Consider the following 25,268-nt stretch of genomic DNA (forward strand, 5'->3'; position numbering starts at 1 on the left):
AAAGAGCCAATTTATGGCATGAACAGTTTTCTCGGCTCTTGAGGCAGCATGATGAGGCGGGAAGAGCCCCGGCCTTGGAGTTAGGCAGAGCTGGATTTTCGGCCTTGGAGTTAGGCAGAGCTGGATTTTCATACCCAGATTGAGCTGTGTGCCTCAGGCGAGCTTCTTAATCTCTTTCAGTCACTGCTACCAGAGGAATGATAAATCCTGACCTGGCTGGGTTGTTAGGAATCACAGAGATAATATACATTAAAGGGCCGACCACAGGGCCCAGCACAGGGTAGGATGTCAGTACATGTGAATTCCCTTCTTCTGAGGCAAGAAGCTATTGCCTAACCAGTGCCTCACCCAGACCCTGGGGGATGTTGGGCCAAGCACTGGGGGCCCCCCACGATGCAGAAAGGAGAGCCTGTTCCTCCTGCCAGACAAAGCCCAGCAGCCCCAGTGGCTTCCCACTTGTTTAAACCATGAGCTCCGCCTAGAGCCGGTGGAGAAACTGACTTCTCTCATAGTTTCCTGCCCTGAGCTCTGCCACTTGTTACTTACTGGCGAGGTGGAAAGGAAATCTGATCAATAAGACAAAGGCATTGGGATGGAGGGATTTGGCCAGCACTAGAAATAGCTCAAAGCCCCACCCTGAAATTGCCCTCCAGTGTTGAAGAGGAAAGGAAACAGGCAAGCGGCAATGCCATTCCCAGACAGGTGGAGCAGGGTATGAAAGAGCCCAGCCAGCTGGCAAGTGCAAACGCTGGCTTTGATCTCAGCAAAGGAAGGAGGGAGGTGCTAACCCTTCTCCACCCCTTCCCCTTTTTCCTCAGTGCTCCTTTTGCCTTCTGGGTTTCCGTTTATGCGTGTTTGAGGGGAACATGGTAGCAGGAATGGGGCAAATGGAAAGGATGAGGTGGGGCTGAAGCATGGGAGTGGAAGGGAATAGTACTTGAGGGGAGCTGGTCCCTTCTCGACCCAAGAGTCAATGAATAAAGAAAGGAAAATAGCTCAGTCTTGCTCGGTTCAGGCCAGCTCAATGTGCCTTTCTTGCTCACTCCCCTCCAGCTCTTGCTCATGCAATGCAAACAGCATATGCTTAGATATTTGGTCAAGAAGATATTCAGAAGAAGCCTTAAGGTTGTTGTTATTCCTTCCTAATCCTATGTGGTCACAGAAAACCAAACCACAAACCCGGCACAGCCAATCCTTTTATCCTTCCTTCAACATTTATTAAGTACCTACTGACTAGGTGTCAGTAGGTACTTAATAGATACTTTATTAAGTACCTAACCTGATTAGGTTAGTCACTGGGGTGCAAAGATTGTAAGATATGCTTAGTAGGAGTGGTCAGTATGATGAGAACAGTATGATGAGAGGCATAACAATAATACTAAAGTCACAAGTAATGACAGTTAATGTTTTTTCTCTTTTTAAAAATTGAAGTATAGTTGATTTACAATGTTGTGTTAGTTTCTGATGTACAGCAAACTGATTCAGTTATACGTATATATGTATATATATATTCTTTTTCAGATTCTTTTCCCTTATAGATTATTACAAGATATTGAGTATAGTTCCCTGTGCTATACAGTAGGTCCTTGTTGGTTATCTATTTTATATACAGTAGTGTGTATGTGTTAATTCCAAACTCCTAATTTATCCCCCTCTTCCCCCTTTGGTGACCATAAGTTTGTTTTCTATGTCAATAACAGTTAACAGTTAATATTGATTAAAGGCTTCTTATGTGTCAGGCACTTAAAGTGTCTGCACACTTTTTATGGACTGACAATTCTCACAACCAACTCATATGGAGGTTCTAGAATTACTTCCATTTTAAGATGAGAATCTGAAGCACAGAATAGTCAGATAACTTGGCAGAGGTCAAACAGCTAGCACGTGTGGTGTGATATTTGAGCTCAGGTCATTCTGGAGATCAGCACTACCCATAGGAGCCTCTAAACTACCCCAGAGGAAGTGACTGTGTAGGGCGGGGTCTGCAAAGGGGGCCTGGTGGGTGGGAGGGAGGCATTCCCAAGAGAGCCTGGGCAAGAGCAGGGACTGTGGAATGGAACAGCATATTTAGCACAATTTGATGTTGCTCGAGGGTAGGGCATAAGGAGGATCAGGACATGAGTCTGGGGAGGCAGGATGAGTTTCACGGTAGGCGCTGCGTGTTCCCCACACTAAAGCATTTGGCCTGATCCCAGACTAGAAGGTCCACGAGGGCAGAACACTCTTTTGCTCCCCACTGTCAGTGCCAGTTCCCAAAACAGTGCTTGTCCCTAGGAGGTGGCAAGTAACTATTTGTGGCATAAGTGAATGGAAACTTGGGGGAGCTTGGAAATGAGGGGATGAACAGGTCAGCTGGGCACTTGAGAGGACTCAATGGCTACAGTGTAGAGAATGGAATGGAATTTGAGGGGAGGAATGCAAATAGGGAGACCAGTGACAAGGTTGGTGCTAGAGCCATGTTGAGTGGTAACAGGGCCTGAGCCAGAACAGTTGTGGGAGGAACAGAGAGTGAAAAACTTAAAAGATAGCATCAATAGGACTAAACAATGAGTTGGATGTGGGAAGTAAGGAAGAAGAGAGAGTCAAGGATTTGCCACTGTGTAGGAGGTACAGTGACAGGGTGAGGAATACAAGCAGAGGACAAGGGTTTGTGGTGGGGTGTATATGTGTGAGGGGGGTTCAACGGGGAGCATGTTTAGGGTCAGAATCGTGATGATACAGTGGTCTGTAATTCAGGTGAGAGGTTGGGCCTAAGATACAGAATATGTGTTATAGATTTGGGAGTTATCAATGACATAAAGGAATTGGATGAGAATTGCCAAGGAATTGCCTTGGCTGGCATGGGAGGCTTCCTACAGAGTAAGAGAAGAGAAGAGAGGCGAGGAAAGAATCACAGGGAACAGCCAACACTTCAGAGGTGGACAGAGGGAAAGGAAACAGTTCTGGTGACGATTTGAGATGTTGCAGAGAGGTGAAATAAAAGGAGGGTGGTCTTCCGATTTGTCCATGGGAAGATCTTTGCTGCAGCAAAGTCAGTGGAGGGTGTGGACAAGGCCTGACTGGAGGGGGCTGAAGAGTTGATGGGAAGAAGTGGAGGTAAGAATGATGGGGACTTCCCTGGTGGTCCAGTGGTTAAGACTCCGCCTTTCCAATGCAGTGGGTGTGGGTTCGATCCCTGGTGAGGGGACTAGGATCTCGCATGCCATGTGGTGCGGCCAAAAATATATAAATAAATAAAAAAATTAAAAAAAAAAGAATGACGGTAAGAATACACACATACACTCTCCTTTTTTTAAGAGTTTGGTACAGGGGTGGGACTGGAGTAGGGTGGTATTTTAAGATGGGAGGGTCTTAAAAGTATATTTATAGGCTGAGGGGAAGAGCCCACAGGATGGGAGTCAGAGGCAGCCTGATAGGGATTTCGAGTTGTTTATGTCTGTCTTTCTAGCTCCTTAGCCAGAGTGCCACAAGGGAAGAATACTGTTGTATTCATATTTCTATTACCTACAGCTCCTAGCATAGCGCTTGGAAAATAATAGGTACTCAATTCATGTTTGTTGAAGGAATGAAATTCTGAAGACATGCACATCCAGTAGGGAGAATCAGGGTCTTGAAGGATGGGCGATTGCAAATAGGCAGGGATGGGGTGGGGTTGGAGGGTAGTTAGTGGAGGCAGGACAAGTCTGGGAAGTTGGCTAAAGTTCTAGAAGGAGAGCAAGGGAAGCCTTGAACCCCAGGTTGAGGAGACAGGACTTGATGTGACAGGCATATCAGGACTAGAGCTGTGCCTTAGGACACTTGGGAGCAGTATACAAAGGCTGGGTGACCAGTGTGGAGGCCACTGCCATAGTTCAAGGGGGAGATAGCAAGGGCTTGAACAAGAGTGATTATTGTGGGGATGGAGAGGATGGGAAAGAGACATTGTGAAGGTAGACTTCTGAGGACTTTGGTAAGTGGTTGGCTGTGGAGGAAAGAGAGCAGGGGAGGTCAAAGTTGACTCCTAGGTTTTGAGTCGGGGTAAGTAGGAGAATCAGTGCCACTGATAGAGCTGAGCTAAAGTAGCAGGAAGAGCTAGTCTGGCTCAGGGAAGGGGATGGGCTTGGGTTTCGTGGGTTTGAGATGACAGTAGGATATGTGGGTCACTACGTCTAGCAGGCAGCTGGAGATGTGATGATGGTGTGTGGAAGTGAGGTCATGGCTGAGGACTAATGTAGTAGGGGGATAAAAGGAGCCAGTGACTAGGCAGAAAAAGAGCAACCAGAGAAGAAACAGAATGGTAAAGTAAAATCTCTTAGAGCCTTAGGGATGACATTCAGCATGAGAAAGATGCCTAAAGGAATACACTTGCCACACTGGCAATACGCTCCTGCGGCTAAACTAACATCCCTCCCTCCTAGTCAGTATAAAAAGCCAGCCCCCTTTTTATAATACTCCAAAAAGCTCTCAAAATTTTTATTGCTAACTCAAGGTTTACCTTTTCCTAGAAGTTAGACTTGATCCTATCAGGGTAAGCCCAAGGTTGATGCCAATCCCTCTTACAGACCCCTGAGGCTTTGCTCTTGTTATCAGCTAGGGAGGTCGTGCTGGTGATTGTGATGTGGGCCCTGGCCAGGAAGAGCATTTCTTGTCTTGACTCACCCTGGGAACAGAACTCATCACAACAAGAGTGACAGAGCATCAGCACTTTGAACCATAACATGGTCTTGTAAGATGCTTCTCAACCTTTCTTATGTCACCAATTACTCCATCAAAGAACCTGGGCCCAACCATGATGGAAACAAAAAAGCCCTCTTTTCCCCAGAAAAACATTTCTATTTACAGGAAATTCAGTTATTATATATATCATTTATGGTACATTTTAAGGACACAAAATTGCAGTGGTATTATTGGGAGTAAATTTTATTGCCATGGCTTTACAACACAAACAAACAAAAATAATAACCCCGTTAGTCGTTGGACTGAACTGGCAGGAAGCAGCACATCAAAGGCGATTGCTTGTAGGCAGGGGAACGGGGAATTAGGATTGTCCAGAGCATGACCAAGAGGTCAGGGAGATGTGGGCTATTGGAGACAAGATGTTACAATGTGGAGTGGACACGAGGATGGAAACCCAGCACCCCATCTAGACTGCGTCTGTATCCCACCTGTGGAGCTCATCTCACAACTTGAACAGGGTCCCTACTTAAGAAGTGCTTCATGGTGAGGCTCATACACCAGTGCCAAGAACTGTTTGAATGAATAAGTGAATGAATGAATAAGGCATGGAAATAGTTTCATTATCCAAAAGTTTTAATGGTATTTTAACTATTGGTATAAAAAATTTTATTAAGCAAAATAATCAGGTAAACCTGGGAACTGTTAGCTTATTTGAGCACCGAATATATTTAAACGAAGAATATGGCCAGTATTAACTAGTCTTATCTCATTAGCTAAAGTACTTAGAGGCTTCATGAACACACACACATATATAGCCCTTTAGTGTATTGTGTATTCAGTAAGGTTCCTATGTTAGTTAACCCACAGTAGTGTGTGCGTGTGTGTGTGTGTACACGCACATGTTCTATTAGGTGTTGAACATTATTCTAGGTCCTTGAGGGGAAGCTGAGTACAAAAAAAGAATAAGGTCTGGTGACTGCTCTTGAGGAGATGAAAATCTAAATGAGAAAGATAATTACAGGAAGGGCAGAGGAATAAATCTAAGCTTAACTGTGTGGTACTGGCTAGAGTACAGTAAACTGTCCTCACATGTGTGAGGCACTGGACAAGTGAGGTGACTTGTAGAAGATCACAGTGCTAAAGTAACAGATGTGAACTTGAACCCATGGCTTAGGACTTTCAGTCCAGTGGCCTTTCCATTACACCACGAAGCAAAAAGCATGGTGGTTAAAGAATGAGATTTCTGGAGTCATAGGGGACGAGCCCTAAATCCTTGCTCCACCATTTACTAGCTGTGTGACCTTAGGCAAGTTACTTAACTGTTCTGTGCCCTGGTTTTCTTTGTAAAATGGGGATAATAACAGAAGGTACTTGTAGAGTTGTTGTGACAGTAAGTTAATTCATGTAAAGCACACAGAGCAGTGCCTGGAGCATAGTAAGTGCTCAGTAAATGTTATTATTAAATGATAGATATTATTATTATTATTTATTGTGCTTTATCAACTGTACAAAGAAACAGGAGTTCTACATATAATGGACAGTAGCAAAACTGGATTTCTTTACTAATGTCCACTCAGAGTGAATGAGGGCAAACTTGTGAAGAGCTTACCCTGTATTCCAAAACTCTGAAGCCAGAAAGAGGGTAGAGAGAACAAGAAGAGAAGGATCCAAATGAATGAGACTAGGAAAAATGGAAGAGGACTTCTCTGGTGGTCCAGTGGACTCCACGCTTCCAATGCAGGGGATGTGGGTTCGATCCCTGGTCAGGGAACTAAGATTCCACATGCCGCACAGCCAAAAAAAATAAAAAGCAAATAGCAAAAAAAAAAAAAAAAAAAAAAAAGAGAAAGAAAAATGGAAGAGAGGAGGAGGGAATGAGAACTTGGAAGTGGCAGGAAAGAGGCAGGGGGACAGAAGTGATAGAAAGGAGAGGAGATAAAAACGTGTGTATGGGGTAAATTGGCAAGGAAGGGAAGGAGGCACAGAGGAGGTGGCAGAGAACACAAGGGCAGGGTGGCTGCCACTTCACTAGGGGGACTCCCTGCAGGCCAAGGCTTTCCTTCAGGGTGTGGTTTCAAGGGGTTTGGGGGAAGGGCCCTGGCCAAGACTAATATCTTCCCCACATTACGGCTGATCCTCAAATTTCCACTATTAGAATTCCTCCTTCATAAATATGTTCAGGGCCAACTCTGGTTATACCATATGTCTCTGTTGATCAAATGAATATTTTGGAAACAAGCCTACACACAAAGCTTTTTTACATCAATTTTTCCTTTAGCCAAGGGTGGAGATAGAAGAAGGAAGAGTACAGGGATATTGCTTTACCTGGCTTGCTGCTGGACAAGTACTAAGATGACCTTAAGAAAATGGATTCTGGGACTTCCCTGGGGTCCAGCGGTTAAGATTCCGCGCTTCCACTGCAGGGGGCGCAGGTTCGATCCCTGGTCGGGGAGCTAAGATCCTGCATGCCGCGGGGTGCGGCCTTAAAAAAAAAAAAAAAGAAATGGATTCTACTAGAGGATTGTAAGTGCTGCCTTGGCCTGATCCTTACACTACTTCAAGCAACTGCCCTCTCTGTTCCTTCACTGCTAAACTTCTTAAGATCTCTTTATTCTTCAGCACCTTGACCTCTTCATTTCTCAGACACTTCAACACGCTGCTGTCTGAATTCTTCCCCCACACCTCCACTGAACTGTTTTCTAGAAGGATGGCAAAGAGATTTTAGCTTGTTGGCAACTCTGATTGATTGGTAGTAGCTGCTTGGGGGTACTATGTTGAGAAGGATTCTGAGGCTGTGTCTAGGTTCAGCAGGAAAATGTGCCCAAATCAGTTTGTCAAGTAATTCATGGGAATACATGGTAGGCAGGGTGGGGGCTGGAGGGATGTAGTCATACGTGCCCTATATTTGCTATTCCTGCCTTAGGAGACCAAGAGTGACCCCCTACTTACCCAACCTAATGTCTTCTTTTCAGTGATCGCTCACCCTATTTGATCTCTCTGCAGCACCTGTCATCAACTACTGCCTCATCTTTGGCACTGTCTTCTCTCTCATCACCACTCCTCTCTCTGTTCCTTGTCAGTCTCCTTCCCTGGATCATTTTCCTTTACCTATCTCTTAAATGTAGGTGCCCTCAGGTTGTCCCCTCAGCTCTTTTCTCTCTCTCTGCAAGAGTTTACACTCTCTGCTGTGGTTTAAATCACTTCCATGCAGAGATCCTAAATTTCTGGGTTCAGTGTTTATCCCTGGCCTCTGACTTGAATTTATAATTGTCCGCTGGACATTTCTACCTGGAAAACTTGAATTCTTGGTACTTGATGCTTACTGTGTTCTAAGTTGAGCTAATTCAGTATAAGTCCTTCAAAGAGAATGTTCATCTTCTCTTTTTGTTGACTCAGCACCGTAGGTGAGACCCATCATACAATAAGCTACTCAGAAAAGATTTGAATTTATGACCCTGAATGGATCAGTATGCTTATGTTTTGTTTAGAGGCACTGGGTTTTGTGCTTTCAAAATACCCCAAATGATATGGGATTAGGGGATAGAGATTAGGGGATCTCTGTCTCTGGGAGATATTCCCATTGTTTGATGAACAATGATTTTTCTTCTTGCCATTTGTCAGATGAAGAAAAACATATCTCACTGGGTGCAAGAAGATAGAGAGAGGCATAGGGTACTCCCAAGACTGGCATTATCTCTAAGGGGACAGCCAGACAGCACGCAATATGCTTGGGGTATTATTTGAAAACACTCACTGGTTGTCTTCTGAGGCAGGATGCAGGGTGGGGAGATGCTAGGGAGACAATGATGAAGCAGACAATCCCTGGCCTTGAGGAACTTGCAGTCTAGTAGAGAAGGCAGAGAGGTGCAGGAAGAACTATGATGAGACGAACATTACAGGTGAGTCATTTCTCTGGAGCTATGGGAACTCAAGTGGGAATTCTGAGTGTGGGGCTGGGTGATGCATGATGGGAAGCAACTGAACTGGCCTAGAAGGATGAATGAGATTTAAATAGGAAGGGAGAGAAGGTAAGAAAGGCAGAAGGAGCAGAATGAAGACAATGAAGATACATTCTGAACAAGTCATCAAAAATTAATTTATGAGAAAGAACAGAGTACAGGGTCATAAGTAGCACCAGCACAGCTCTGTAAGCAACTTTCTTGTCTTCAATGAATAGCACATCCTTCCTTTGTGATGGACAATGATAGGTTGATGGGCTTGGCAGAGGCAGGGAAAAGTCATGGATGGGCTTGATATTCTAACAGAGTAGGATTTCTCTCTGATATATCCATCACAGTGGTTACTTGGGAGCAAATCAGAGTTGAACTTGCTTAGATCCTATTGATTCATTTGTTCCCTCATTCGCTTGATACCAATGTCTCCCAAGGACTCCCGTGTACCAGGCTCTGGGTGCGAAGAGATGACTGAGACTCAGCCCCTGCCCCCAAGGACTGGATGGGGAGGCAGCTGTGCAAACAAGCAGTTCTAACGCTCTGCGGTAAGTGCCGTAATAGACGTGCAGGCAAGAGCTCCTGGAGTCCAGAGGGAAGATAAAGCAAAGCTGTGCTCTCTGAGTCAGCCTCTAACCGATTTCCCTGTCTCCCCTCCTTCCCTGAGTTTTCCGTCCGAAATTCAGATCTGATCATGTCATTCCCCCTGCTTAAAAACCGTGGTTGGGCTTCCCTGGTGGCGCAGTGGTTGGGAGTCTGCCTGCCAGTGCAGGGGACACGGGTTCGGGCCCCGGTCTGGGAGGATCCCGCGTGCCGCGGAGCAACTGGGCCCGTGAGCCACAACTGCTGGGCCTGCGCGTCTGGAGCTTGTGCTCCGCAACGGGAGAGGCCGCGACGGTGAGAGACCTGCGCACCGCGATGAAGAGTGGCCCCTGCTCGCCGCAACTGGAGAAAGCCCTCGTACGGAAACGAAGACCCAACACAGCCAAAAAAAAAAAAAAATTAATTAATTAATAAGAAATGCAGACTCTCAGGCCCCACCTCAGACCTACTGAATCAGAATCTGTAATTTCACAGGATTCCCACATTATTCCCATTAAAAAAAAAAACAAAAACCAAAAAACAAAAAAAACCGTGGTTGGCTCCCCACGTACTGTAGGACCCAGTCCAAACTCCCAAGCAGGACATACAAAGGCCTTCACAGTCTGGCGCAACTGACTCCTCCAGTCTTATCTCACACCACGGGCCAGGCTCTGGCCTCTACACTGTAGCAACACTGCACTGGAGTGTCTCTCCTACTCCTCTTTATCTGGTCAACTCTTCTGCTTCCCTTGCGCCCCTGCTAAATGTTGCTTCTCGGCTGCACTGGCCCCAACTCCCCCTGATGGAGTAAGTTCCTCCTCTGCGTTCCCACAGCTTGCTGTTGACGTCTCTATTCTAGCACTTATCACACCATAGTGTAATTGTTTGTCTATGTGCCCATCTCCCCCACCAGGCCATGTTCTCCTCAAGGTTGGGAACTGGGCATTATTCTTTTCCTTATCCTTGAGATTTCGTCCGGGCCTGGCATATGGTAGGTGCTCCATCCATCTTGGCTGGGTGAATGAATGACTCTGACACTGGCCACTTGGGTCTGGTCATTGTCAGCAGCTAGCATTACTTAACATGAGAGATGCCTAAAAAAATGAAGGGCAGCCAGAGTAGCTGAAAAACAGGCGGCTCTAGTCACATCCTGAAAAAAACAAGAGACAGAGGAGACAATGCTCCCACTCAGGCTTTAACTGATGACTCTCCCTTCTGAGCAGCCCCTTCTTGTCTGCTCTCCCGTTCACTTTCAAAAACCCAGTGATTGAAATGATTCTAATTATTCATGGTCGGTGGCATATCCAGGAAACAGTTTACAAGCAATTAAAATACGCCAAAATAGATTTATGCAGGTTGAACCTGATCCTGCTGGTAAAAAGGGAGTAAATGACTTACATCTTGGAGGGGTATTTGCTTCCTGAGGCTGCTCTTTATCGGTCTTTACTGTACTAGCTTGGGGCTAACACGGCAAACATCTGGAGGTCCTTCTTAAGGCGAGTGTGCAGCGAACGGTGCAGGGAGCGTGTAGACTGCATGCATGATGGCAGCTAGCTGTCCTGTAAATGTGGGAGCGCTGCCTCTGCCCACATTCCCCCCCCCCCGCCTCCCCCCACCATGGGGGGAGGATGGCTCAGCAGCAGGTAGCTCCTGGTAGTAGGAAAGCTCCCAGCACCGTGATCATGACGATTCCAATAACATTGGAACCACTTGGAATCATTTAACCCCACAAGGTTCAATCTCCCGGTTGGTAAAATAGGGACACAGATCTCCACCCTCCCAACTTTAAAGGGTTGTTTATGAGGGTCAATGGAAGAAGTGTTGCGAAAAGCTCTAGAGGCTACAGAAATGGCGGCGGGGGGGTCACTTTCATTACAAAAACTCTAACTCGTGGGCCCTTTCAATGTTCTAGGAGTGGCTAATGCTCATCAGCAGATTAGTAAAGGTGTACCGGGGTAAGTCCCCTAATAGTTTACTTAAGAGTCCACACAAGAACTATTCATTGCCTTGCTACGCTCAAAACAAGTGTTTTAATGTCCCTCTAATGAAGACAGCAGTCAGCAGCTAAGCAAACAGGCCATTTGGTTGAGAATAGACATGGGGCAGCAGAGGCCTAGCACATGGAGTCCAGGTGTCTCCAGAGATTTTGTGCCATCCCTCCCCATGGCAGGCAGGCTCTGCTTCCTTGGGATTGACTCTAGGGAAAAACGGCCTCCTTTTGCTGCTCCAAGAAACCTAGAACATATAGCTAAGCCATTCAGTGGGCCAATGTGATTGGTGCAAAATTTAGAATGAACAAATTGAAATGGCATATTTCAGCACCAGCTTTTGAGCTAAGTGCAGAGGGACTGCAGAAAGGCCAAAAGCTGGCACAGAAGCAGAGGCGGGGGTGGTGGTGGGGTGGGGAAGCAAAGGCCATGGAAAATCAGTAAACTGGAGTGATAGTTTACCCGGAAGTCTAACTTTAAATTATTAAGCCCTTGAGATACCGTAATGGAAAGTTATATAGCTTACATCTGCAAAAGGATCCTGGGTTTCTTCATGCTCTGTCACACCTCCCTGCCTTTCCACTCACCATTCCTTGTGCAGAGAATGCCCGGCCCTCCCTTCTTACTCATCTTTCAAGACCCAGCTCCAATGTAACCTCTTTGAAGTCTTTGCCGACTCCCCAAAAGCGAGATCCTTGCTCCCTCGTCTGTGCCGTCACAAGGTCTTTTACAGCCCTAAGGCCCACTCTGACACATTTGTTTACACACCCTTCTTCCCCATTCAGCCAGGAGCATAGCTCTCAGAAGCAAGAACCAGATGGTAGCTTTACGTAGCACAGAGCAGGGACAAAGATGGGCCTCACTCAAGGCCAGCTGAATGAATGAGCATTTGAGCATACGTGAGCCGGCCACATTTATCAGGTCTGCAGAGGACCCAAAGGGAAGGCTCATTAGGCAATGATTTGATATGGTAGATATGCTTCTTCCACACTGGTTTACCTGATTAGTGACTGCCCCAGTGCTGGCAAGCAGCAAGAAACCTGCCGGCAGAGGCAGCCTGACAATGTACCGATGAGGCAAGGTCTGGTCCTGGCTATTAGCTTGGTTCCCACAACTTGCAAACGTGAGCTGGAAAAGTGCTGCCCTCCCCCCCACTCAACTCTCAGGTGCCTGCTTCTCAAGAAGTTGCCCAGCAGCACAGACAGCATCATCTCGTACATCTGAAAATTGAAAATGCATCTATTACCAGAGAGGAAGGCCTAATGGACAGAGCCTGACCCAGCCTCGGCTCCCACAGAAGCTCCGGCTCGGCAGCCACAGCCTCTGGTTCTCCTTCTGGTTCTGCTAATGATGAACTCGATGACTTTGGACACATCGGCTTGTCTCACATTCTCCATTCCCCCCAGTGGGCAGAATAATGAAGATGTTGCATGGATTGGGTCAATAAGAAGCCTGACTGAGATCCCTGTGGACGGGGGAAGCAGCAGTTGATGCTGGCAGAGCCTGCAGAGTTCTGTTGTTTTCGATATTTCTGTTTGTAAGTGAATCATTCTGCCTCGAGCCCAGATGTGCAGCCCGTGGAGAGGAAGAGAGGAAGGGCAAGCGGGCGGGCACCTCCGGCCTAAGCTGCAGCAGTCAGAGCACACGGAAGTGGATGGGACTGGACGGGACAGGATGGGATGGGACGGGATGGGAGGGACAGGACAGGACGGGAAGGGATGCTCAGCTGCTGGCTTGCCAACAGCTGGTCCCCTGCTCCCTGATAGGGACCAGGAGCAATAAGCTCTGAAGGCTGTGTATACTGAAGCAGTTTTGTATTGAAATCAAATCAAACTCATGGCAAAGTCAATCTGACACATCTTTAATGATAAACATAATGATTATTGTGCTGTACTGTAATTAGGCATAATGGTAAGCAGCTCTCAGGAATGACTGCAATTACGATTACTTTTACACGGCTGAACCAAATATTTCTGAGGTCTGCCAGGATGGGGGTGGGGACTGGGGGCTCTGGATAGGAGGCAGAGCAGAAATCTAGTTGCAAGGCATTTCTCTGGTTCTCCCCTTCCCATCCCACCCTGAGGCAACAATCCCTCCATCCCTTATTGGGAAACAGAAAAAAGATCTGATGAGGGGTTTGGATGGCTAGCTCCTTTCTCCAGCCAGGGAGAGGCCACACTGAAGTTCCTAGGGTTAGAGAATCTGGAATGTTCAGAGGTGCTTTGAGGTGATTTCCCATGAGGCTTGAAATTCTACCAAGTGGCCTTAAGCCTAAATAGTATATGCCTAATGTGTAAACCATGTTTGGATCCTGGTTTGAACAAGTACATGCAGAAAGGTATTTTTGAGACAACTGGGTAAAACTTAACAGTGACTGGTATTAGATGGTATTAAGGAATTATTAATTTGTCAGCTTTGATCATGGTATTGTGGTTATTTAAGAAAAGGTCCTTATCTGTTGGAGAAACTTACTGAAATATTTATAGTCCAGCAACTGTGGAATGGTATGTCCCTGGGATTTTCTTTCAAATACTTCAAGAAAAAAATGAGGAATAGAAGAAATAAGAAGGGCAGAACGTTGATAATTGTTGAAGCTGGGTGATGGGTACATGCGGGTTCATCATACTCTTGTCTCTGCTGTGTATATATTTGAAAGTTTCCATAACAAAAAGTTAAAAAAGTCATATACCCTAGACTGCTCTGACAGTGATTCATACATTAGTGAAAATTAGTTTGATCATGCTAACAACACCTAGTAGATGCAGACAGATCTCAGGACTGGGATTTGGGATGGGCAGAGCCAGGAGGGTGGGCAGTTTGGAGCATGGGCCACCATCAGGGAGTGCAAAGTCCTGGCTGGGGTGGAGAAATGTGTGTGAGGGAAGAGGAAATTTGAATGGTCAGGGGACAGTCTGAAAGTTCTGGGAGAGAAGGCAGGAAGTGTAGGAAGAGAGGAGACAGAGTGTAATAGGGGCTCATGTCCACCACCTGTTAGGTCCCCTCTAGTCTGTAAGCTCCTAGATGTTGAGTCTGTATCGTAATGCTCTCTGTCTTACCTAGAGCCCCCAGGACATGAGTTTCTTCATTTTATTTCACTCATTCCCTTGAGAATATTTATTGCGTGCCTACAATAGCCAGGCAATACAAACATGTGCCTGTGGTAGGCAAAGGAGATGGAGCAGAGAACAAACGTGAACAAAACCAAGTCCCAGTCCTCAGGGAGCTCACATCCCAGTGGGAAGAGACACAGTAAATAAACAGCAAGGATGTATGTCAGATGGTGATACGTGTGGCAAAGAAAATAATGTCGGGTAAGGTGGAGAGGGAATGCTGAGTAGTTGCTCAAGACCAAACTTGCATGGCACTTAGGCCCTTATGAGCTTTTCCAGGTCCCCCCTGCAGCCTGGCTTTTGGTCATGTTGGACCCTGTGCCTGGGGGTTTTGCCAAGGGCTCCTGGGCCTCTCGGCCTGTGTATACACTTTAACCTCATTCTTGACTTAATTGTCCCCTCCTACTCCTGATTACCCCACATTCCTCTCTAGGTACCACTTCCTCCAGGAAGCTCTCACAGGTCCTTCCTTCCTCCCACCTCCACACTCTGCCCTTGGTCTTCTCCACTTCCACAGCATCCTTTAATGAATCTCTGCTACAGCCCTTACCATCTGGATTATGATTCTCTTCCCGACTAGACTTTGTGCTCCTTGAGGACAGAGAATCCGTCTTTTTTTTTTTTTAACATCTTCATTGGAGTATAATTGCTTTACAGTGGTGTGTTAGTTTCTGCTTTATAACAAAGTGAATCAGTTATACATATACATATGTTCCCATATCTCTTCCCTCTTGCATCTCCCTCCCTCCCACCCTCCCTATCCCACCCCTCTAGGTGGTCACAAACCACCGAGCTGATCTCCCTGTGCTATGCGGCTGCTTCCCACTAGCTATCTATTTTACGTTTGGTAGTGTGTATATGTCCATGCCGTCTTTTTATATTTATATGGCACAGGGCCTAGAACACAGTAGGGATACTATGCATGCTTAATGAATACAAGAATGAATGGACGGATGAAAGAATGAATATGCTCCCTAGCAGAACATCGGAGACTTGGGAAGCATCCTCACCCTAAATCAAATGCTAGGGAAGCAGAGGTGCTAATGTGTGCTCAGATACCAAAGGGAGAAATGGGATCAGTATACTTGGATATGTATTAAACTCAATGATGATTTTTTTATAACTATATATATATATTTTTTTAAAAATTTATTTGTTTTTATTTATTTATTTTATTTTTGGCTGCGTTGGGTCTTCGTTGCTGTGCACAGGCTTTCTCTAGTTGCAGCGAGCAGGGGCTACTCTTTGTTGCAGTGCGCGGGCTCCTCATTATGGTGGCTTCTCTTGTTGAGGAGCACCAGCTCTAGGTGCATGTGGGCTTCAGTAGTTGTGGCTCGTGGGCTCAGTAGTTGTGGCTCGCAGGCTTAGTAGCTCCGTGGCATGTAGGATCCTCCCGACCAGGGCTCAAACCCGTGTCCCCTGCATTTGCAGGTGGATTCCCAACCACTGCACCACCAGGGAAGCCCTCGATGATGATTATAATCATGTTCACACTCAACATTTATTGCATGGACTCTGGACCAGATCACCTGGGTTTTAATTTTGTCTCTATCACTTCCTAGCTGTGTGATTTTGGGCAGGTTATCTATACTATCTGTGCCTCAGAGTTACTGTACATATCACCATTATATAAAGATAAGTGAGGGTTAAAGCTGTTAAGTAACTTGTTCTAGGTCACAGAGCTCATAAATTGAAAATTAGGATTCTATCTCTAGTCTGTGTGACTCTAAAAATCACTGCTCTAGACCAGGAATTGACAAACTATGGCCCATGGATCAAATTTGTCCCTCTGTCTATTTTTTCCCTTGAGGATATAATTCACCCTTTTAGAGTACACGATTCAGATATTCACAAGTAGTACATTTACAAGGTTGTGCAACCATCACCACTGTCTATTCCAGAACATTTTCATCACTCCAGAGAAAACCCAATACCCATTAAGTATTAATTTCCCCACCCTTCAGCCCCCTAGCAACCACTAATTTCCTTTCTGTCTCTATGGATTTGCCTATTCTGGATAGTTAACATAAGTAGAATCATATACTGTGTAGTCTTTAGTATCTGGCTTTTTCACTTAGCATGTTTTCAAGGTTCATCCATGTTGTAGCAGGTATCAGTACTTTATTCCTTTTTATGGCTGAATAATATTCCCGTGTATATATATACCAGATTTTGTTTATCCAGTCATCAGCTGATGAACATTTGGGTTGTTTCTACTTTTTTGGCTATTATGAATAATGTTGCTATGAAATTATGTGTACAAGTATTCTTCTTCTAAGAGTATTATAGTTTTAGCTCTTTGATCCATTTTGAGTTAATTTTTGTATATGGTGTGAGAAAAGGGCCCAACTTCATGATCTTTCACATGTGGATATCCAGTTGTCCTAGTAGCATTTGTTGAAAAGATCATTCTTTTCCCATTCAGTAGTATTGACATTCATGTCAAAAATCAATTGGCCACAGATATATAGGTGTATTTCTGGACTTTCATTTCTAGTCCATTGATCTATATAGGTCTCTGTATGCCAGTACCACTGTCTTGACTATTGTAGCTCTATAGTAAAATTTAAAATCAGGAAGTGTGGGTTCTCCAACTTGGTTCTTTTTCAAGATTGTTTTGGATATTCTGGGTCCCTTGCACTTCCACATGAATATTAGGATCAGTTTGTCAGTTTCTTAAAAAAAAAGAAAAACTAGCTGGGATTTTGATAGGAATTATGTTGAATTGGTAAATCAATGTTGGGAGCATTGCCATTTTAAGAATAGTAAATCTTCCAATCCATAAACACAAGATGTATTTCCATACATATAGGTCTTTACTTTCTCACAACAATTTCCAGTAGTTTTCAGTGTACAACTCTTGCACTCCTTCTTTTAAATTTATTTATAAGCATTTCACTATTTTTGATGCTATTGTAATGGGATTTTTTTCTTAATTACATTTTTGGATTGCTCATTGCTAATGTATTAAAATACAGTTGATTTTTGTATATTGATCTTGTATCCAGCAAACTTGCTGAACTCATTTTTTGAAAAGACTTATTTTTTTAGAGCAGTTTTAGGCTCATGGCAAAATTGAGAAGATACAGAGATTTTCCATATACCCCCTGTTTTCACACATGCATAGCTTCCCTCATTAATGTCATTCCCCACTAGAGTGGTACATTTGTTACAATTGATGAACCTACACTGACACATTACTATCACCCAATGTCCATAGTTTACCCTATGGACATTCCATAGGTTTGGACAAATGTATAATGACATATCATTATAGTATCACACAGAGTATTTTCAATGACCTAAATATCCTCTATGCTCTACCTATTCATCTCTCTATCCATCCTCGACCATTGATCTTTTTATTGTCTTCATAGATTTTCCTTTTCCAGAATGTCATATAGTTAGAATCATATGGTATGTAGCCTTTTCAGACTCCTTCTTTCACTTAGTAATACGTGTTTAAGGTTCCTCCAAGTTTTTCATGGTTTGACAGCTCATTTTGTTTTAGTGCTGAATAATATTCCATTGTCTGGATGTACCACAATTTGTTTATCCGTTCACCTACTTAAGGACATCTTGGTTGCTTCCAAGTTTTGGCAATAATGAGTAAAGCTACTCTCAACATCCGTGTGCAGGTTTTAATGTTGACGTAAGTTTTTGACTCCTTTGGGTAAATACCAAGGAGTGCAATTGCTGGATCCTGTGGTAAGAGTATGTTTAATTTTGTAAGAAACCACCAAACTGTCTTCCAAAGTGGCTGTACCATTTTGCATTCCCACCAGCAATGAATGAGAATTCCTGTTGTTCCACTCCTTGCCAGCATTTGATGTTGTCAGTGTTCTGGATTTTGGCCATGTGAACTCATTTTTTAAGTCTAATAATATTTTTGTATGGATACCTTAGGAGTTCTATATACAAAATCATGTCATCTGAAAATAGTGGCAGGTTTACTTTTTTTTTTTCTTATCTGCATGCCTTTTATTTCTTTTTCTCCAATTGCCCTGGCTAGAGCTTCCAGCACAATGTTGAATAGAAGTGGCAAGAGTGGACATCCTTGTCTTGTTCCTGATCTTAGGAGAAAAGCTTTCAGTCTTTTACCATTAAGTATGATATTAGATGTAGAGTTTTCATAGACCCCCCCCCTTTATCAAGTTGAAGTTCCCTTCTGTTCCTAATTTGTTGAGTGTTATTTACTATGAAAGGGTATAGAATTTTGTCAAATAATTTTTCTGTGTCTATTGAGATGATCATGTTTTTGTTTTTATTTTATTGATATGGTTTATTTCATTAATTGATTTTCAGATGTTACAACAACTTTGCATTCATGAGATAAATCCTATTTGGTCATGGTGTATGGTTCTTTTTACGTGTTGCTGGATTTGGTTTGCTAGTATTTTGTTGAGGACTTCTTGTGCCCATATTCATAAGAGATGCTGGTCTGTTGTTTTCTTTTCTTGTGATGTTTTTGTCTAGTTTTGGTATCAGGGTAATACTGACTCATAGAATGCATTGGGAAGTGTTACCTCCTCTTCCATTTTTTAAAATGAAAGGATTAGTGTTAAGTCTTTAAATGGTTGGTAGAATTAACCAGTAAAACCCCATATGTGCCTGGGGTTTCCTTTGTGGGATTAAAAAAATTATTAATTAAATCTCTTTTACTTGTCATAGGTCTAGTCAGATTTTCTATTTTTTCTTGAGTTAGTTTTTGTAGTGTGTGTCTTTCTAGGAATATGTCCATTACATCTAGGTTATGCAATTTGTTGACATACAGTTGTTCATAATATTCTCTTATGCTCCTTTTTATTTCTGTAAGTTTGGTAGAAATGTTCCCACTCTCATTTCTGCTTTTAGTAATTTGAATCTTTTCTCCTTTTTTTTTTCCCCTTGGTCAGTCTACCTAAACGTTTGTCAATTTTGTCGATCTTTTCAAAGAATCAGCTTTTGGGGCTTTCCTGGTGGCACAGTGGTTAAGAATCCACCTGCCAATCCAGGGGATACGGGTTCGATCCCTGGCCCGGGAAGATCCCACGTGCCATGGAGCAACTAAGCCCATGAGCCATAACTACTGAGCCCGCATGCCACAGCTACTGAAGCCCACGCGCCTAGAGCCCGTGCTCAGCAACACGAGAAGCCACCGCAATGAGAAGCCCGCGCACCGCAACGAAGACCCAAAGCAGACAAAAATAAATAAATAAATACATTAAAAAAAAAAAAAAGAAGTCTGAGGCCATTCTGATCCATGATCTTTCCTATCTATTAAAAAAAAGAAAAGAAAAAAGAATCAGCTTTTGGTTTCATTGATTTTTCTCTATTGCTTTCCTATTCTCTTTTTCACTTATTTTCCTCTAATTTTTATTGTTTCTTTTCTTCTGATTGTTTTGGGCTTAGTTTGCTCTTCTTTTCTAGTTTCTTAAGGTGGAACATTAGGTTATTGATTTGTGATCTTTCTTCTTTTTAAATATAGGCATTTGCAAGCTACAAATTTCCCTCTAAGCACTGCTTTCACTACATGTAATAAGCTTTGGGATGTTTTGATTTGGCTTTCATCCATCTCAAAGTCTTTTCTAACATTCTTTGTGATATCTTCTTTAACCTTTTGGTCATTTAGGAGTGGGTTATTTAATTTCCACATATTTGTGAACTTCCCAATTTTCCTTCTTTTATTGATTTCTAATTTCATTCCTTTCCATCTAATTTCATTCCAAAGTACTTTGTATGATTTCAATCCTTTTAAATTTATTGAGACTTGTTTTATGGTATAACATATATTCTATTCTGGAAAATGTCCTATGTGCACTTAATGTGCATTCTACTGTTGTTGGGAGGCATGTTCTACAGATGTCTGTCAGGTCTAGCTGGTTTATAGTGTTGTCCAAGTCTTTGATTTCCTTGTTGATCTTCTGTCTAGTTGTTTCACCCATTATTGAAAGTGGGCTATTGATGTCTCCAACTATTACTGTTGAATTGTTTATTTCTCCCTTCAATTCTGTAGTTTTTATTTCACGTACTTTGGGGCTCTGTTGTTAGGTGCATATATATTTATAATTGTTATATTTTCCTGATGCCTGACACTTTTAACATCATAAATGTCCTTCATTGTCTCTAGTAATAATTTTTGTTTTATAGTCTATTTTGTTTAATATTAGTATGGCCACCCAGCTCTCTTTTGGTTACTGTGTGCATGATATATCTTTTGCCATCTTTTTACTTTTCAACCTATGTGTGACTTTGAATTTAAAGTATTTCTCTTTATGGACAACATATAGTTGGAGTATGTTTTGTTAATTTATTTTGCAAATTTCTGACAATGGGAGTGTTTAATTGATTAACATTTAATGTAATTACTGATGAAGTATGGTTTACATATGCCACATTGCTATTTGCTTTCTACATCTTATACTTTTTTGTTCTTCTATTCCTCCATTACCACCTTTTAAAAACTAAATAGATAACTTCTAGTGTACCATTTAAATTCCCTTGTTACTTTAAATATATTTAAATGTATTACATATAAATATATATGTGTGTATATATGCATGTATTTTTTTTCTTAGTGGTTGACCTGGAGATTACAATTAACATCTTAACTTTTAACAATCTAGTTTGGATTAATACCAACTTAACTTCAACATTATGCAAATACATTCCTATTATTGATATATAGCACCATTCCTGCATCCCCCCTTTATGCTTTTATTGTTATACAAATTACATCTTTATATATAGCACACTTACCAATGAAGATTTATAATTATTACTTTATGCAGGTGTGTTTTAAATCATGTAGGAGAAAACAAGTTACAAAGAAAAATATGCTTGTACTTTTATATGTACCTATGTAGTGACTCTTACTGGTGGTCTTTATTTCTTTATATAGATTCAAATTATTGCCCAATGTCCTTTCATTTCAGCCTTAAGGATTCCCTTTAGTATTTCTTATAGCATTAAATTCTGTCAGTGTTTATCTGTGACTGTCTCAATTACCCCTTCATTTTTTAAAAATCAATTTATTTATTTTATTTATTTATTTTTGGCTGCATTGTGTCTTCGCTGCTGTGCGCAGGCTTTCTCTAGCTGCAGTGAGCGGGGGCTACTCTTTGTTGCAGTGTGTGTGCTTCTCACTGCGATGGCTTCTCTTGTTGTGGAGCATGGGCTCTAGGCACGCAGGCTTCAGTAGTTGTGGCACATGGGCTCGGTAGTTGTGGCTCACGGGCTCTAGAGTGCAGGCTCAGTAGTTGTGGCACACAGGCTTAGTTGCTCCACGGTATGTGGGATCTTCCCAGACCAGGGATTGAACCCATGTCCCCTGCATTGGCAGGCAGATTCTTAACCACTGCACCACCAGGGAAGTCCCTCCCCTTCATTTATGATGAATTGTTTTGCCAGTTTTAGAATTCTTGGTTGACTTTGTTTTCTTTCAGCACTTTGAATATCTGGCTTCTGGTTTCTGATCAAAAGTCAGTTAATATTATTGAGGATTCCTTGTATGTGATGAGTTTTCTCTTGCTGCCTTCAAGTTCTCTCTTTGTCTTTGTCTTTTGGCAGTTTATGATGTGTCGCAGTGTGGATCTTTTTGTTTTATCCTACTTTGAGTTTGTTGAGCTTCTTGGATGTGTAGATCAATGTCTTTCATCAAATTTGGTAAGTTTTGGGCCATTATTTCTTCAAATACTCTTTTTGTTCCTTTCTCTCTCTTCTCTCCTTCTGGGACTCCCATTATATGTATGTTGGTACACACAGGTGGTACACCTGTGTGATATTGTCACACAGGTCTCTGAAGTTCTGTTCATTTTTCTTCATTGTTTTTACTTTCTGCTCCTTAGACTGGATGATATCAATTGACCTATTTTCAAGTTTACTTCTTTCTTCTGCCTACTCAGATTTGCGGTTGAGCTCCTCTGGTGAATTTTTCATTTCAATTATTTTACTTTTAGACTCCAGAATTTGTGTTTGCTATTTTATTTTATTTTATAAATTTTGCCTCTTTATTGATATTCTTTATTTGGTGAGAAACTGTTCTCATAATTTTCTTTAATTCCTTGTGCATATTTAAAATAGCTGATTTTAAGTCCTTGTTGAGTAAGTCCAATGTCTAGATGTCCTCAGGGACAGTTTATATTAATTAATGTTTTCCAGTATATTGACCATACTTTCTCATTTCTTTACATGTCTTATAATTTTTGTTGAAAAGTGGACATTTAAAATTATATAATGATAGGAAAAAATTTGAAAAAGAATAGATACATGTATATGTATAACTGAATCACTTTGCTGTACATCTGAAACTAACACAACACTGTTAATCAACTCTACTCCAATATAAAATAAAATTTAAAAAAATTATATAATGAGTTATCTCTGGAAATCAGATTCTCTCCCTCCCCAGGGTTTATTGTTAATGCTGGTAGTGTTTGTTTAGTGACTTTTCTGAAATAATTTTGTAAAGTCTATATTCTTGTTGAGTGTGGCCACTGTAGTCTCTACTTGGTTAGCTTTTTTTTTTTTTTTTTGCCATGCTGTGTGGCATGCAGGATCTTAGTTCCCTGACCAGGGATCCAACCTGTGCCCCTTCCAGTGGAAGTGCAGAATCTTAACCACTGGACCGCCAGGGAATTCCCTCTACTTGGTTAGCTTAGTGATCAGCTAATGGTTGGACAGGGATGTCCTTAAATGCCTAGAACTAGTAAGTCTCCCAGTCTTTGCCAAGAGGTTCTGTGTGCATGGTGGGGGCACATCATTAACGTTCAGCCAGGCAGTTGATAACTCTTTACATTTCACTTGTGCATAGCTTGAAGGTCAGCCAGAGGTGAGAGCTTAGGCCTTTCTCAGATCTCTTCTGAGCATGCACATAGCTCTGGGCATGCACACAGCCCTGTGCATGCATGTGCCCCTCTAGATTCCCAGGAATATGTTGAAGCTTTTCAAAGACCCTATAGACATCTCATTCCCTAGCTTTTCCTTTTGAGTGTTTTGGTTAGCCTACTGTTTGCCCCAACTGTTATCCACTGCCTCAGGCAGCTGTGGAGTCAATCATTTGCCTCTAATTGTTTTTGACAAATGCCCCAGAGAAAAAGTTTTGCACACTGAATGAGCCCTTGAGTCGGGTCTAATAAAGAGAGTCTTGCAAGTGGGGTCTTCCAGGGAACCACCAGACAGGTCAAATAATAATTCTCTGGGAATGAGGCTTTGAAGGAGCTCCAACACTTTTCAGCCCCCTCTGGTGGCTGCTAGGCTGATGGTTTTCACCATGATTGTGGGCAGTCAGTTTCCAAGGCTACTACCTCTACCTGTTTTAGTAAATAAAGTTTTATTGGAACTCAACCATGCTCATTCATTTATGTATTCTCTATGGCTGCTTTTGTGCTTACAACAGTAGAGTTGGATAGTGGGACAGAGAGAACATAGGGCTTAAAAGGCCTAAAATATTTACCATCTGGCCCTTTACTGAAAGTTTTCTGATCCCTGCTCTAGACTAGTGCTGGTTAGTAGAAATATAATGTGAGCCACATACATAATATATGTAATTTAAAAATTTTTGAGTAGCCACATTAAAAAAGTAAAAAGAAACAGGTGAAACTAATTTTAGGAACATATTTTATTTAACTCAATATATTCAAAATATTACTTCAATATATAGTCAATATAAAATTATTAGTGAGATATTTTACATTTTTTCTTACTAAGTCTTTGAAACCTGATGTGCATTTTACACTTACAGCACATCTCAATTTGTACTAGCCATGTTCCAGGTGCTAGTGGTTACCATATTGGACAACATAGCTCTAGATCCTTGCTACTCAAAGTGTGGTCCCTGGATAGGCAGCATTGTATCACCTGGGAGCTTGCAAGAAAGGCACAATCTCAGGCTCCACCCTGGACTTACTGAATCAGAATTTGCATTTAGCAAGACCTAGGTAATTCACATGCATACTGAAGTTTGAGAAGTAAAGTTCTAATTCACTATACTACCTTTCTTTGGGATTAAAAACCCAGTGTACCCAAGGTATTATTCTAATAGAAAATGTGACTCTCTGGTTCAGTTGTCATTCTATTCAATAGATCATGGTTGAATTGTCTGACAATCAGTCACGTAAGGTGACTGTGTGTCAGACGCTATACTTGGCACTATGGGATTTGCTGAGCTGAAGAGGATATGGTTCCTGCTTTCAGGGAACTTACAACTGCCAAAGGATGCCTGGAGAATAATACAAGAAATCCAGTCTTCCACACTAAATCCTCTAAATAACTTCTCCGTCTCAAATGTAAATGTGGCAACTAGGCACTGGATTGCTCAAGCAGGCATTCAACTCAAGAGGTTCATGGGACAGAAACAAAACAGTTTCACTCCATTTGAAATTGGCTCACGGCAATGGTCTGAAGCAAACCCTCAGGCTTTAGGACATGAACTCAATGGGTTCTTCTGAAAGGGTAGCAACCCTGTGTTTGTATAACAGGAAAGTTATAACATTCATCATGCTCAGATTCAGGAACTGTGCACTCAACTCAAGAGAAACCTGACAGTCTGATTTCCAGGTTCCAGTGACTTAGAATAGGAATTCCCATTTAAAGCAAAGAAAATAAGAAAAGAGGAAGTGCCAGTCCTTGTTTCTCTGTGTAGGTGTTGACAAACTATTAAATCATTAGGCTGTCCCTTGCCAGAAGCAGCAGAATAAATCTTGGAAGTTGACAAATGGTCAGCAGCTCTGTGTGTGCCTGCACACTCAGAGGCACACACAAAGGGCACACTGTTTCCCTTGGTTTATCTCCTGGCTGTGTAAATATTTCATGTGACATTTGGATTGGATTCTGAGCTAGTTTCCCACCAAGCTGATGGTTTTTTAATCTGCTTTCATCAGCCTACAATAAACTGTCTAACCTGTCTGCACAGTGCCGTGTACTCTGCCCACTGGCAAACAGAACAAATGGAACCAGGAGATCCCCGACATACTTTTCTCAGATGTCTGAAGATGAGGAATTGC

At 42.6% G+C, this 25,268-nt stretch overlaps 1 protein-coding gene across 2 annotated transcripts in view; it reads right to left on the reverse strand.

Moving 5' to 3' along the window:
- The window catches only part of HDAC8 (histone deacetylase 8), a 236,021-nt gene that overhangs the window by 28,231 nt on the left and 182,522 nt on the right, over positions 1-25,268 (reverse strand). The window lies entirely within an intron of this gene.

This window comes from Eubalaena glacialis, chromosome X (assembly GCF_028564815.1).
Source record: "Eubalaena glacialis isolate mEubGla1 chromosome X, mEubGla1.1.hap2.+ XY, whole genome shotgun sequence".
Classification (NCBI taxonomy): Eukaryota; Metazoa; Chordata; class Mammalia; order Artiodactyla; family Balaenidae; genus Eubalaena; species Eubalaena glacialis.